The sequence below is a fragment of the Mesoplodon densirostris genome, chromosome 4 (genome assembly GCF_025265405.1).
Source record: "Mesoplodon densirostris isolate mMesDen1 chromosome 4, mMesDen1 primary haplotype, whole genome shotgun sequence".
Taxonomy (NCBI): Eukaryota; Metazoa; Chordata; class Mammalia; order Artiodactyla; family Ziphiidae; genus Mesoplodon; species Mesoplodon densirostris.
The window spans coordinates 37,319,718-37,332,551 of NC_082664.1; the positions used below are offsets into that span (position 1 = coordinate 37,319,718).

The 12,834-nt window shown below is 40.9% G+C and overlaps 1 long non-coding RNA gene across 2 annotated transcripts in view; it reads right to left on the reverse strand.

Moving 5' to 3' along the window:
• The window catches only part of LOC132489097 (uncharacterized), a 42,081-nt gene extending 32,093 nt beyond the window's left edge, over positions 1-9,988 (reverse strand). For both annotated transcript variants that reach the window (XR_009531840.1, XR_009531841.1), the window contains exons 1-2: positions 9,901-9,988; positions 132-252 (exon numbers count right to left, since the gene is read on the reverse strand). This is a non-coding gene — a long non-coding RNA (uncharacterized LOC132489097). The remainder of the gene's footprint in view (positions 1-131; positions 253-9,900) is intronic.
• Between the last annotated feature and the right edge of the window lie 2,846 nt (positions 9,989-12,834).

A 12,834-nucleotide genomic window follows, 5' to 3' on the forward strand; every position in this document is an offset into this window, starting at 1 on the left:
GCCTTTTACTTTGTTGCTATGTGTTTGTTTATTTGGGAGTGGAGAGGATTTCAGGATTTCTAGTCCAGTGTATCTCCAGAAATGGAAGTCCACATCTCCGTATTCATAAATCCCATCTCTGAAGAACTTACCAGCTTCTCCGTCTCTTGATCCTCCTTCTGTTGTCTGTAGGCCTGCGTGTGAGTAGTTGAAGTGATCTTTCCTCTTGGCTGGGACACACGCTCACCACACAGGAGGCAGAGAGGCAATCTCCTATAGTGTGGGAAGAAAATACTATGTTAGAACTTCTGCTTGTACATTTATCTCATACATTGCTTAGCTTCCATGTTTTGTATATGCTTTACCATGTGCACATTATATTAGTAGATGAGCACATGCTTACAATGTATTAATAAATATATACACATTTTTAAACTGAGAGGGGTGTGTAATCATGAGAGTTTGGAGACTCCACTACATTTTTAAAGCCATGGGAAGCCACTGTCTGCATTCTTAGGACTTTTATAGCTGGAGAGAAAACATCCAGAGCTTTGCACACATTTGAACTCTACTTCTTCAGACCAAAACCAAAAGGTCTGGCAGAGGTTAGGAAAACAGACCGGGTATCCCAGGGCACTGGGGGAGGTAATGTGCTTGCTAGGCCCACGGCTGGAAGCCTGTGGCTGACTGTCGAATGGACCCATTACTAAGTCTCATTTCTGCTCTTCTGCTATAGTCCATATTTTCTCATTTCAGCAGTTCTCTCTACTGCATAACATGATTTTCCACAGTTTTTGAATCACCCTATGGACACCACAAAAGTTTAGTTTCTCTGTTTAAAGAAAAGAAATAGAACTGACATAAAAAATATATATATATATATATCTCACCACCTAAAAAACCAATTGACATTTTATAGCCCCAGATCACCACTGTGAGCTCTCCTCCAAGTACCTTGCCAGGGGCTGTGTCTGCACTGAGCTCCCACTGCGCTTCCAGCTCCCCATGCTGCGTGTTCCTCTGCCTGTCTGTCTGCTTTCCTTGTCTGTGTTATGTTCTCAGGCCTCTGAGAACACATTTCGTCCTGGCAGTGGACACAAGTGATCAGGGTTCAAGGAAACCACCTGGCTGAATGACCCCCTACATGCAACCCCCTCAGTGAAAGGAGAGAGGAGGAAAAAATTCTGTTTCACAAGGACACAAGCAAGGTCATTTGTAGGCTACAAACAGGAGTTAGAGAGTCAGACCTTTCTTTCCCATTTTGAAACTGGGTTCCAGCCTTGAAGTACTTTTCTGATGATGATTCCAGGACCCTCAATTCACAACATGACCCCACATGAGTCCTGTCACAGGAAAGTGCTCAGTCTGGGGCTATTTACTGTTTACAGTCATAGAAGATATAGAAGGCTTAGATGATAAATATTATAAAATGTGTGTATGTAAATTGGTATAATCCACAGATTTCATACAGTCATAGGAAAGTTTTTAGACACAGAATTGTGATACTCTGGTTTACTAATTTGGAGGAACCATGGCACAAACGAACAAGAACGTTTGTGTTATAATGCTGTGTAACACACCATCACCGCCATCACACAGACACACAAATTGTGCACATGTCATAACTGGGTCACTCCCCAAGTCATTCAAAGCTGAAGCTGGTGTCATTGTTTCTCAGAATCTTTGAGAACTCTGGTTCCATTAGTGTGGATGGAAACAGGTTTAGACTGCTCTGTGCCAAGGGGCATTATTACCTCCTGTGTGGTCAAGTGAAACAAACTGGGTCTCCAAATAAGCCTGTGTTTTCCAAACTAACAACCCTCCCTGGTTTATATTTTCTCCTTGAGAAAGATATTTTTTAAAAGCCTATTTCACAGAATCAATTTTAGTGGGCCCTTTAAAATGAGAGGTGAGCTGCAGGAAGTTCAGTTTGTTTTAACAACTCCAGCTTATTGAAGCAAGCATTAGTGTATCATGTCCCCATATGGCAGTCATTAGAGACAGGGGAAACTGGAGAAGATTATTGCTCTGAGACAGCTAGTAAAAGAAATTGAAGACATTTTTATGGGACCTAAAGATAGTGCCAATAGGGCTTCCCTGGTGGTGCAGTGGTTAAAAATCCGCCTGCCAATGCAGGGGACACGGGTTCGAGCCCTGGTCCAGGAAGATCCCACAGGCTGCGGAGCAACTAAGCCCATGTGCCACAACTACTGAGCCTGCACTCTAGAGCCTGTGAGCCACAACTACTGAACCCACATGCCACAACTACTGAGCCTGCACTCTGGAGCCCGTGAGCCACAACTACTGAAGTCCACGCGGCTAGAGCCCATGCGCCGCAACAAGAGAAGCCACCTCAATGAGAAGCCCGCGCACTGCAAGAAAGAATGGCCCCCACTCGCCGCAACTAGAGAAAGCCCATGCGCAACTAGAGAAAGCCCGTGCACAGCAATGAAGACCCAACACAGCCAAAAATAAATTAATTAATTAAATAAATTTATTTTAAAAATAGTGGACAATAAAATAAGGACAAAAGGCATTTGTGGATGGTAGGACGAGAGGAGGAAATCTTTGAGGAACTAAAAGGTCTTCACTCCACAAGGTGGAGAAGCTTTCAGGTAAGACGTCTATGATTCATGTGCATATTAGTTTATTTTCTCAGTTGCACAGTCAACCAACATTAATTGAACATCTCCTGGGTTCCCAAATGTGTTGGGTTCTGGGGAGGGATGGCGTGTTGAACAAGACACAATCCCTGCCACAAGGCCCTTACATATGGATGGTAGCCTAGGAAAGAGGCCTCGGCGTGCAAGGAGATGGGCTGAGTGGTAGAGACAGGGGTGACTGCCAGTGCGTGGGGGACACGGGCTTGCTTCCTACCCCACCTGCCAGGGCAAGGCTGGGGTGTCAGCTGTTCTAGGCAAGGGAAGCTAGAGGAACAAAAGCAGCAAAGAGAGAGAAAATAGGATGTCTTTGAGCAACCGCAGGTAGCTCTTTATGGCTTCCACTTGTTCAAGAAAGGGTATGTTAAGAGGTAAAGCTGGAGAGGTAAGCTGGGATCCAGATCAGAAAGAGCCTTCTGTGATTTCTGGCAATGGGAACCATTAAAAGTTTATAAGAAGGGGAATGATGCTACCAAATTTCCATTTTAGAAAGATGGTGTTGGTAGCAGTATGGAAAATGGCTCAGAGCTGGGAAAGGTGAGGAGAGGAGGTAAGTTAAGAGCCTGGTAAAGTAATCAGTCAAAGGATAACCGTGACCTTAACTAAGGTAGCTGACGTGGGATAGAGACAAGTAAACAGACTGAAGGTATATTAGGAAGATAGGATTAACCAGACTTGAGAATGAGTTGAATGTGGAAGAAGGAAGAAAGAGAGAAACTAAGGACAGTGCCGAGGAATCTGGCATTTGTTACCAGGTGGGAAAGACGGTGCTATTCACCAAGACAGTGAATACTGGGGAAAGAGGGAGTTTAGAGAGGACAGCACTGAGTTAAATTTTAGACATTTCATGTTTGCCTATGGGCTATCCAATAGACTCTTAGATGTATGTATCTGGAGCTCAGTACAAGGAGCTTGGAAGACTTAGAAATCTGGGAGTTATCAGACTATTGTTGGCAATAGAGACAATGAGATATGGATGAAATGATCCCAGGTGAAGGGTGAAGATATCCTAGACTAGAGCCCAAGGGAACCAACCAATGTCAAAGGGAAGGAATGAGCATGAAAAGCCCAGAAGCAGTGTGAGGGTGAGCAGTGAAGTAGGAGACCTAGGAGAGCATGGTGCTAGAGGGACTGTGAGAGCAGAAGGATGAGGATGTGGTTAAGGATGTAGGTGAAGAGGAGGAGGGAAAGTATACATTAGATTCAATAACCAGCAGGTCATTGGTGGCCTGGGTAAGAGCAGTTTCAGTGTTGTGATGGGAGAGTGGGTTGAGAGTGAAATGGGGGGTGGAAAAGTGGAAACCAGGAATAGGCATAACCCTTCTCTTTCAAGATGCTACCTGTGAAGGGAAAGGAGAAATGAGGTGATAAGTGGATGAGAGAGTAATAGGACAAAATGCAATTATTTAGGAACCCAGTGATAGGAGGGACTTGAGAGGATTCAAATGCTGACGAGAAACAACCAATGAGGAAGAAAACATTCAAGAAATAGGTGTCAGAGGAGGTGATCATTAGAGAGGTCCCTGACAAGGGGGCATGCCTGGGTCCAGAGCGCAGAGGGAGGGACAGGCCTTAGAGAGGACGGACCTAGTGCTGGTTAACAAACAACCATGAAAACCCAGGCACATATACCACTGTTTATGCTCCCACTTTGGGAATCAACTGGGGGTCAGCTAAGTGGCTCCCCCGACCTTGGTTGGACTCACCTATCTGAGACTCCAGGGCTATCAGATTATCTGGATGAGTCTGTGGTGACTGAGGTGACTGGGGTCTGCTCCATGTGACACTCGGCCTCCTCCTGGGACCTGTGGGCTAGCCTCAGCTTGCCTTTCTCCTGGTGAAAGCAGAGATGCAAGCTCTGATGCCCACACCCCTTTGCAGCCTCTATCTGTCAGGTCTGCTAATATTCCTCTGGCCAAAGCGTGCCCCGTGTCTGAGCCCAGTGTCAAGTCACCCCACCCATGTGGCAAAGTTGAATGGCAGAGGGCGTGGGTTCAGGGCAGGGTGAAGAATTTCTCAGCACAGATAAAGAGAAATACGGTTTTGGCATTTTGTCAAACACAAGAAGAAAAAGAAGTTTGCAAGTATCCAAGGGAGAAGAACAAAGTAAAGCCCTGGCCATTTCCTCTCTTCCATTCAGGCCAAGGTGCTGCTGTATTATTTATGTCTGGAAAGGTTAACACTCGACTGTGGTTAATGAGTTAAGCAGTCTGGAGGAGAACACTTCATGACAGGGTCAGCATCACCTTATAAAACTTAATGACAGCAAAGTCAGCTTTGTTGCTTTGGTAGAGGGAAACGCCCTTCACGAGATCAACAGAGCAGGTAGAATCTGCTCCTGGGTGAAAGAAAAAATATTCTCTCTAAATCTTGTTTATAAGAGAAGCATATTGGGCTGTGAAGGAGTTTAATTTCAGAGTGTGTATGGGGAGACAGGAATGTTTGCGAAAGGGAGGGCAGGACAGCTGTGGGATACGTCCATATTACACCTAGACAGGCAAGACAGGAGCGCCTGGATGGACGAAGTCTGGCTTCCCAGGGCCACACTGACAGGGGGTGTCCAGGGAGCAGGAAAGTGAGTCTGCGATAGGGGGCGCGCTTGCGATCTGCTTGAAATGTCCCCAAGGTAATCATCACCTGTCCTCCTCCTCCTCTCTACTTGCAGTCAGAACCATTCTACAAACACCTCCCTCTGCTTCAGAAGTAGGACTGAAGCATGCTGCTGTGAGTTTTATGAACAGCTGGCCGAGGCATACACGGTTATCACCCATGGAGCTCGCACTTCCATAAACCAGGGGTCTACATGTGGCACCCCCTCTTCTTTCATTTCAGTGTAGTGTGAAGTATTCTCTGGTAGGTGCATCGAGGAAATAGAGTATCTAATTTTAACTGAACTAATTCTCAGAAAACAGACACAGGGCTTTAAACGTTTCCTGCAAAGAAATAGCAGTAGAAAGATTTGCACATTTAGAGAATGCAGAAATGGCCAAGCTGACCATTAGCCCATCACAAAGATGAGCTCTGAGTCAGTCACACTGCGAGGTGAAAAGTGGTGACCTGATTTCTTCTGGTGAAAAGCCAGTCAAATTTTAAAAATGGAAATGATGAAGATTATTTATAATACATATTTACATCCACTATCATTAACTATCATTAATTTGCCCCTGGTGTGTTTTTTACCTGACGTTATACGGAATGTGAGTAGGAAGGCATCGTGAGTAGTAGGATATCCAAAAGTTAAGCATTCAGAACATAATACAGCCTCTCCAATAGCCTTATATATATTTTAGGTCAGGTGATACCCAATCCAATACTTTTTAAAATGTTACATGCAATAAAGAAGCATCTTTAAGGGTTTCTTAGAAGAAGCAAAAGACCACACATCTTCTTTCTATGTTCTTCCTTCTGTGGTAAAAATGGTTGAAACAGACGTGGAAAAGAACATGGAGCGAACTGAAATGGATTCCTTTATCAGCAAATAAAAGATGCGTAGAAGACATTGTTGAAGGTTATAAGAAATGAGTATGGAACAAATCACACCAATCAGGAGGTCTATTATGCTTCGGGGTGAAAATACAGATGTTGTCTAAGTTAATGGTACGACTAAGGTCCTTTTTTAAATAATTATGTAGAGAACTACAGTATTTTTTTTGTGAGTCACTAAGGGGAAGAGACACTAAAGAAAATGCATTCCCCACAGAAATGTCTTCTTTTTTTTTTTTTTTTTTTTTGCAGTACGCGGGCCTCTCACTATTGTGGCCTCTCCCGTTGTGGAGCACAGGCTCCGGACGCGCAGGCTTAGCAGCCATAGCTCACGGGCCCAGCCGCTCCGCGGCATGTAGGATCTTCCCGGACCAGGGCACGAACCCGTGTCCCCTGCATCGGCAGGCGGACTCTCAACCACTGCGCCACCAGGGAAGCCCAGAAATGACTTCTTGAAAACTGAGTGAATGCCACCACCAAAGGAGCAGGTGGTTTGATTGGGGAAAAAAAAGAATTTGGAAGTCAGGTCACAGACTTTCCCCATGTGTGAAATTCATTCGATTCATTTTTCCTAAACAAGCTACTGAAGCAAAAAAGTAGAAGCCAGAATTTCACAGGGCAGTGCTCTCAAGGCTGAAAGTGTGCGCGAGAGTCACCTGGGGTCTTGTTAAAATGCAGATTCTGATTCAGTAGGTCTGTCCTGTCCCGAGAGTCTTCATTTCTAAAAGCTCCCAGCCGATGCTGGTGCTGCTGGTCAGTGAACCACTCTTTGAGTTGTGAGACCATAAAGAAACAGAAAATGTTAGAGGTGGTATTAATTTATAAAAATAGGATCATTTACAATATAGGGAAAGCTTTAGATTACGTTGTGATGACATGTGGAGTGATCATGCAAATCATTTGTACCACGGCGAGGTTTGCTGGTTATCTTGTGGCAAAGTCCTTAAGAGTTGTCATACATGAGGATGTGCTGCTGATTGTGCGTTTGCAAAACTGCAAATTTCTGACCTTTTAAATAATGCCAAATACCCACACACGTAGAGTCAATTAATCTTTGACAAAGGAGGAAAGAATATACAATGGAGAAAAGACAATCCCTTCAGCAAGTAGCGTTAGGGAAAATTGGACAGCCACATGTAAATCAATGAAGTTAGAACACTCCCTCTTACCATACACGAAACTAAGCTCAAAATGGCTTAAAGACATAAATATAAGACATGACACCATAAAACTCCTAGAAGAGAACATAGGCAAAACATTCTCTGAGGGCCTCCCTGGTGGCGCAGTGGTTGAGAGTCCGCCTGCCGATGCGGGGGATACGGGTTCGTGCCCCGATCTGGGAGGATCCCATATGCCGCGGAGCGGCTGGGCCCGTGAGCCATGGCCGCCGGGCCTGCGCGTCCGGAGCCTGTGCTCCGCAGCGGGAGAGGCCACGACAGTGAGAGGCCCGCATACCGCAAAAAGAAAAAAAAAACAAAAACATTCTCTGACATAAATCGTAGCAATTTTTTTCTTAGGTTAGTCTCCCAAGGCAATAGAAATAAAAGCAAAAATAAACAAATGGGACCTAATCAAACTTATAAGCTTTTGCACAACAAAGGAAACCATAAACAAGACAAAAGGCAACCTACAGACTGGGAGAAGATATTTGCAAACGATGTGACCAACAAGGGCTTAATTTCCAAAATATACAAAGAACTCATACAACTCAATAACAAGAAAACAAACAACCCAATCAGAAAATGGGCAGAAGACCTCAACGGACATTTCTCCGAAGAATACATACAAATGGCCAATAGGTACATGTAAAGATACTCAACATCGCTAATTATTCGAGAAATGCAAATCAAAACTGCAATGAGGTATCACCTCAACTAGTCAGAATGGCCATCATCAAAAAGTCTACAAATGATAAATAATGGAGAGGGTCTGGAGAAAAGGGAACCCTCCTACACTGTTTGTGGGAATGTAAATTAGTGCAGCCATTATGGAAAACGGTATGGAGGTTCCTTAAAAAAACTAAAAACAGAGTTACCATGTGATCCAGCAGTCCCACTCCTGGGTATATATCCAGAAAAAACTCTAATTCAGAAAGGTACATGCACCCCAATGTTCATTGCAGCACTGTTTACAATAACCAAGACATGGAAGCAACCCAAATGTCCATTGACAGATGAATGGATAAAGAAGATGTGGTAGTATATATGCAATGGAATATTACCCAGCTATAAAAAAATAGTGCCATTTGCAGCAACATGAATGGACCTAGAGAATATCATACTAAGTGAAGTAAGTCAGACAAAGACAAATATATGATATCACTTATATGTGGAATCTAAAAAATTATACAAATGAACTTATTTACAAGACAGAAACAGCCTCACAGACATAGGAAACAAAATCGTGGTTACCAAAGAGGAAAGGCAGGTGAGGAGGGATAAATTAGGAGTTTAGGGTTAGCAGATACAAACTACTACATATAAAATAAACAACAAGGTCCTACTCTATAGCACAGGGAACTATATTCAGTATCTTCTAATAAACGATAATGGAAAAGAATATGAAAATGATATATGTACATACATATAACTGAATCACTTTGCCGTACACCAGAAACTAACACAACATTGTAAAGCAACTATACTTCAATTAAATAAATAAATAAATAAATAAGCAAACAATGAAAATAGCTATTAACGGAATTCTACCTAACAGGTATTAAATACATACATACACACATACATGCATACACCTAATCTGCCCCTTAGGGTGAAAGTGTCAATTTACCAATGAGTGAGAGAGTAACCGCTCCTCAAAAGAAACTTGTGCTATGGAGAGAGCACTGTTTTCATCATTATGTGATTTTGTTGTTGAAAATGGCATTGTACCACCTATAAAAACTTCCATCTTTTCACACTAAGAAACTGAATTTTCTAGCATTTAAAAATCATTCACATAGTCAGTTTTGAACATATTTTATAAAAATATAAGAACATAGCCATATTCCACCAATGCCTCTTCTGATTCATTTGTAAGAAAATGAGGTTGATATCAGAGAATACAAAAAGTTATTAGCTGAATTTCCATAAAAACCTTTACATATTTGGTGAATATGATTGAATAATGAATACTGTGATTCAGTAAGAGAGGCCAATGTTACAAACCTTCTATTTGGATCAATGAAGTAGCTTTTTTATCCTCTGACAGCAATTAAAACCAAGTAAGAAAACAAATCAAACTTAGAACTAGACCATTGAATGATTACATCACAAAGTCCTAAACCAAAATTTTAAAACATAGAACATATTCAATTGCATTGTTCTCACTAAGAATATTAATAATGTGTAAAATATTTTGGTGAGAATGAAATTTTTACCAATAATAAATAAAATAATTACTTAAAAGCTTTGTTTCTTTTTTATCTTACCCTTTTAAGAGTTTATAATTTTGTGTATATTTTCATGTACATAAAGCATTGCTACAGTAGTACATTTGAATAACTTTAAATAATATACATTTTGAGAGTTGTTTATTTTTTTTAACTAATGGGATATGAAATCCATACGTATCAAAGAACACTGATGTAAATTAACATATTTATAGACTATGAACTCAGAATGTTCATTTTCCTTCATTCATTCAATGAACATTCCTTACACATAAACATTGTCTTAATGAGTTCTGATTTTATATATATTCTAAAAGACATTTAACCTTAGAGTGATCAGATTTTGTTCACAATATGCAAAAATATGAATAGAAAGAAGAAAAATGTTACCCTTTACATTGGATTAAGCATCTGTAATGTGGATGTCCTGAATCTGGATCATCCCTGAAGAATATTCAGTAAGCATTTATTACATCCCTAGCATGCCTGGTGAAGAAATGTGAACCAAGAAGAGGATGTGGTCCTAGAGATCTTATAAGATGTGACTCACAGTGGGATCCCTGCAGCTGACTCACGAGGTCCAGCCTTTGGGTCTGGCACCCTTCAGAGGATCTGTGCAGAAAATCTTAAATGCCCAGTCAGGAACTTTGTCAAAATGTTGCTTCATTTTTCTGCTTAAGAGCTCTATGTCTTTCTTTAGAAAAAGAGTTTCTAAAGAACTCTTATCACAAAAACAGTTTATATAAACTGCCCCTTGTAGGATCACTGCTCTGGCTTCGCTAAGATACGTCCTATTGCACATAATCACTAGTTTAAAGAACTCCCAATGAGAAAACTGAATGAAGGGAGATATTTGACTCTTGTTTAAGGACAATTACTTTCTTTGTATTGGAAAGAATCTGGGGCAGAATCATGTGTCCAAGATAAAGGAATAAGTATTCTTTTCTCTCTCTTCCTAATTCTGATACAGGGAAGAGAAATAAAAGAGCTATTGTTGAGAAAAGGGGAGTTGAAACACATAGGGAACTAAGTCAACAGCAGGCTTTAAATGAGGGTAGAGCTAGCAGCTGAGAGAAGCCACAAAGCTTTGCAATGTAAATCTAGCCTGAAGGCCCAGCTCCACAGGTCAGCCTTGAGGCACAATGACTATGGTGGAATTCACGTCGAAGTTGAAAAAAAAAAATTTAAATCAGAATATAACTATGGGAAAAGAATAGATTTAATGACAACTAATATATACACAGAGAAAAAAGTGTTTCTCTGAGAATGAACAGCTCTACTGTTTATTATTGTTTCAAGTCAGCAACTTTTAAAAAGTATTCTAAATAATGAATAATCATAAAGCAGAAAATAAGTGACTATAAATCTGTTACTTTGGACTTGGGCAAGCACAATTTGAATCTAAGGAAAAGCACTTGCCCAGTAGATTGACAAAATGATCAAAGCACTTACTGCCACTTGGTGACAATGTACCCTAATTATAGGAAAAGAGCCTACAGATTTTTTTTTTTAATTTTAACTTTGAGATTCACTTTTCCACCCACTTTTGCCCTGTCTTCTAAGGTGATATGCATTTTCAAAGCTATAAAGTTTAATTGCTCCAACAAATCATTATTGAACATCTACTTGGTATTAGCACCATTCTAGGCACTGGGGATACAGAGGTGAAATAGAGAACTAATGGCTATGCTCTCATGGTCTTTAAATTCTGGTGAGAAGATAGTGAATGAATAAGATAAGTTTTGACATTGCTAAGTACCATATGAAAATAAAACAGAAGAATGTGGTCAGGAGTGACTGGGAGAAGTGCTCAGGGAATGCCTCTTTGAGGAGCTGACATTTGAGCATAAAGATAAAATGGAATTCAGTCTTGCAAAGATCTGACCCAAGAGTGTTCCCGAAACAGGGAACAGCAAATAAGCCCTAAAGTGAGAGCAACTGTTTGTAGTGAGCCAAAGAGAAATTGGCGATAGGTTATTTCAGAGAGAGAGGCAAGACCTAGATTATGCAAGGCCATAAACAGGTAATTTGAATGTTATGCAAAGTGCAATAGGAAGTTGTGAGAAATTGAAAAATAAGAGGACAAGTTTTGCTGATCTTCTCTTCAAGAGTTGGAGTATCTTTTCCCCTCTTTGAAACCTGGACTGGCCTTGTGACTCACTTTGACCCCAGGGTGTAGCAGAAGTGATGTGGTATTGGGTTGGCCAAAAAGTTCCTTCAATTTTTAAGTAAAAATAAAAGACACGTTTTTCATTTTCACCAAGAACTTTATTGAACAACGTATTCACTGTTTTGTTCCACTACCTTCTGCCATTTTTCAGGCAATTTCATAATTCCATCTTCCCAAAACTTTTTATCATTTTGAGAAAAGAACTGTTCCAGGTGCCTTTTACAGTCTTCCAGGGAACTGAAATTTTTTCCTTTAAGAGAATTTTGTAAAGACCAAAATCAATGGAAAACTGAAGGTGCAATGTCTGATGAATACGACTGATGAATCAGAACTTCCCAGCCAAGCTGTAACAGTTTTTGCCTGGTCATCAAAGAAACATGTGGTCTTGCATTATCCTGATGGAAGGTCATGTGTTTTCTGTTGACTAATTCTGGACACTTTTCATTGAGTGCTGCTTTCAGTTGGTCTAATTGAGAGCAGTACTTGTTGGAATTAATCATTTGGTTTTTGGAAGGAGCTCATAATAGAGGACTCCCTTCCAATCCCACCATGTACACAACATCACCTTCTTTGGATGAAGACTGGCTTTGATGTGGTTGGTGATGGTTCATTTCACTTGCCCCACGACAGTATCCACTTTTCATCATCCATGACAGTTTGTTTTAAAAACGGAATGCTTTCACGTTTCAGTAGAGAATCGCATGCAGAAATATCGTCAAGGAGGTTTTTTTTGCTTAACTTATGTGGAACACAAACATCAAAGTGATTCACATAACCAAACTGGTGCAAATGATTTTCAATGCTTGATTTGGATATTTTGAGTATGTCATCTATCTCCCACATGGTATAATGTTGACTGTTCTCAATTAATGTCTTGATCTGATCGCTATCAACTTCAACTGGTCTACCTGACCATGGAGCATCGTCCAGTGAGAAATCTCCAGCATGAAACTTTGCAAACCACTTTTGACACCTTCAATCAGTCACAGCACCTTCTCCATACACTGCACAAATCTCTTTTTTGTGTTTCAGTTGCATTTTTACCTTTCTTGAAATAATAGAGTATAATATGTCAAAAATGTTGCTTTTTTCTTCCGTCTTCAATATTAAAATGACTACACAAAAATTCACCCATTTTAATGTTTTTTAAATGC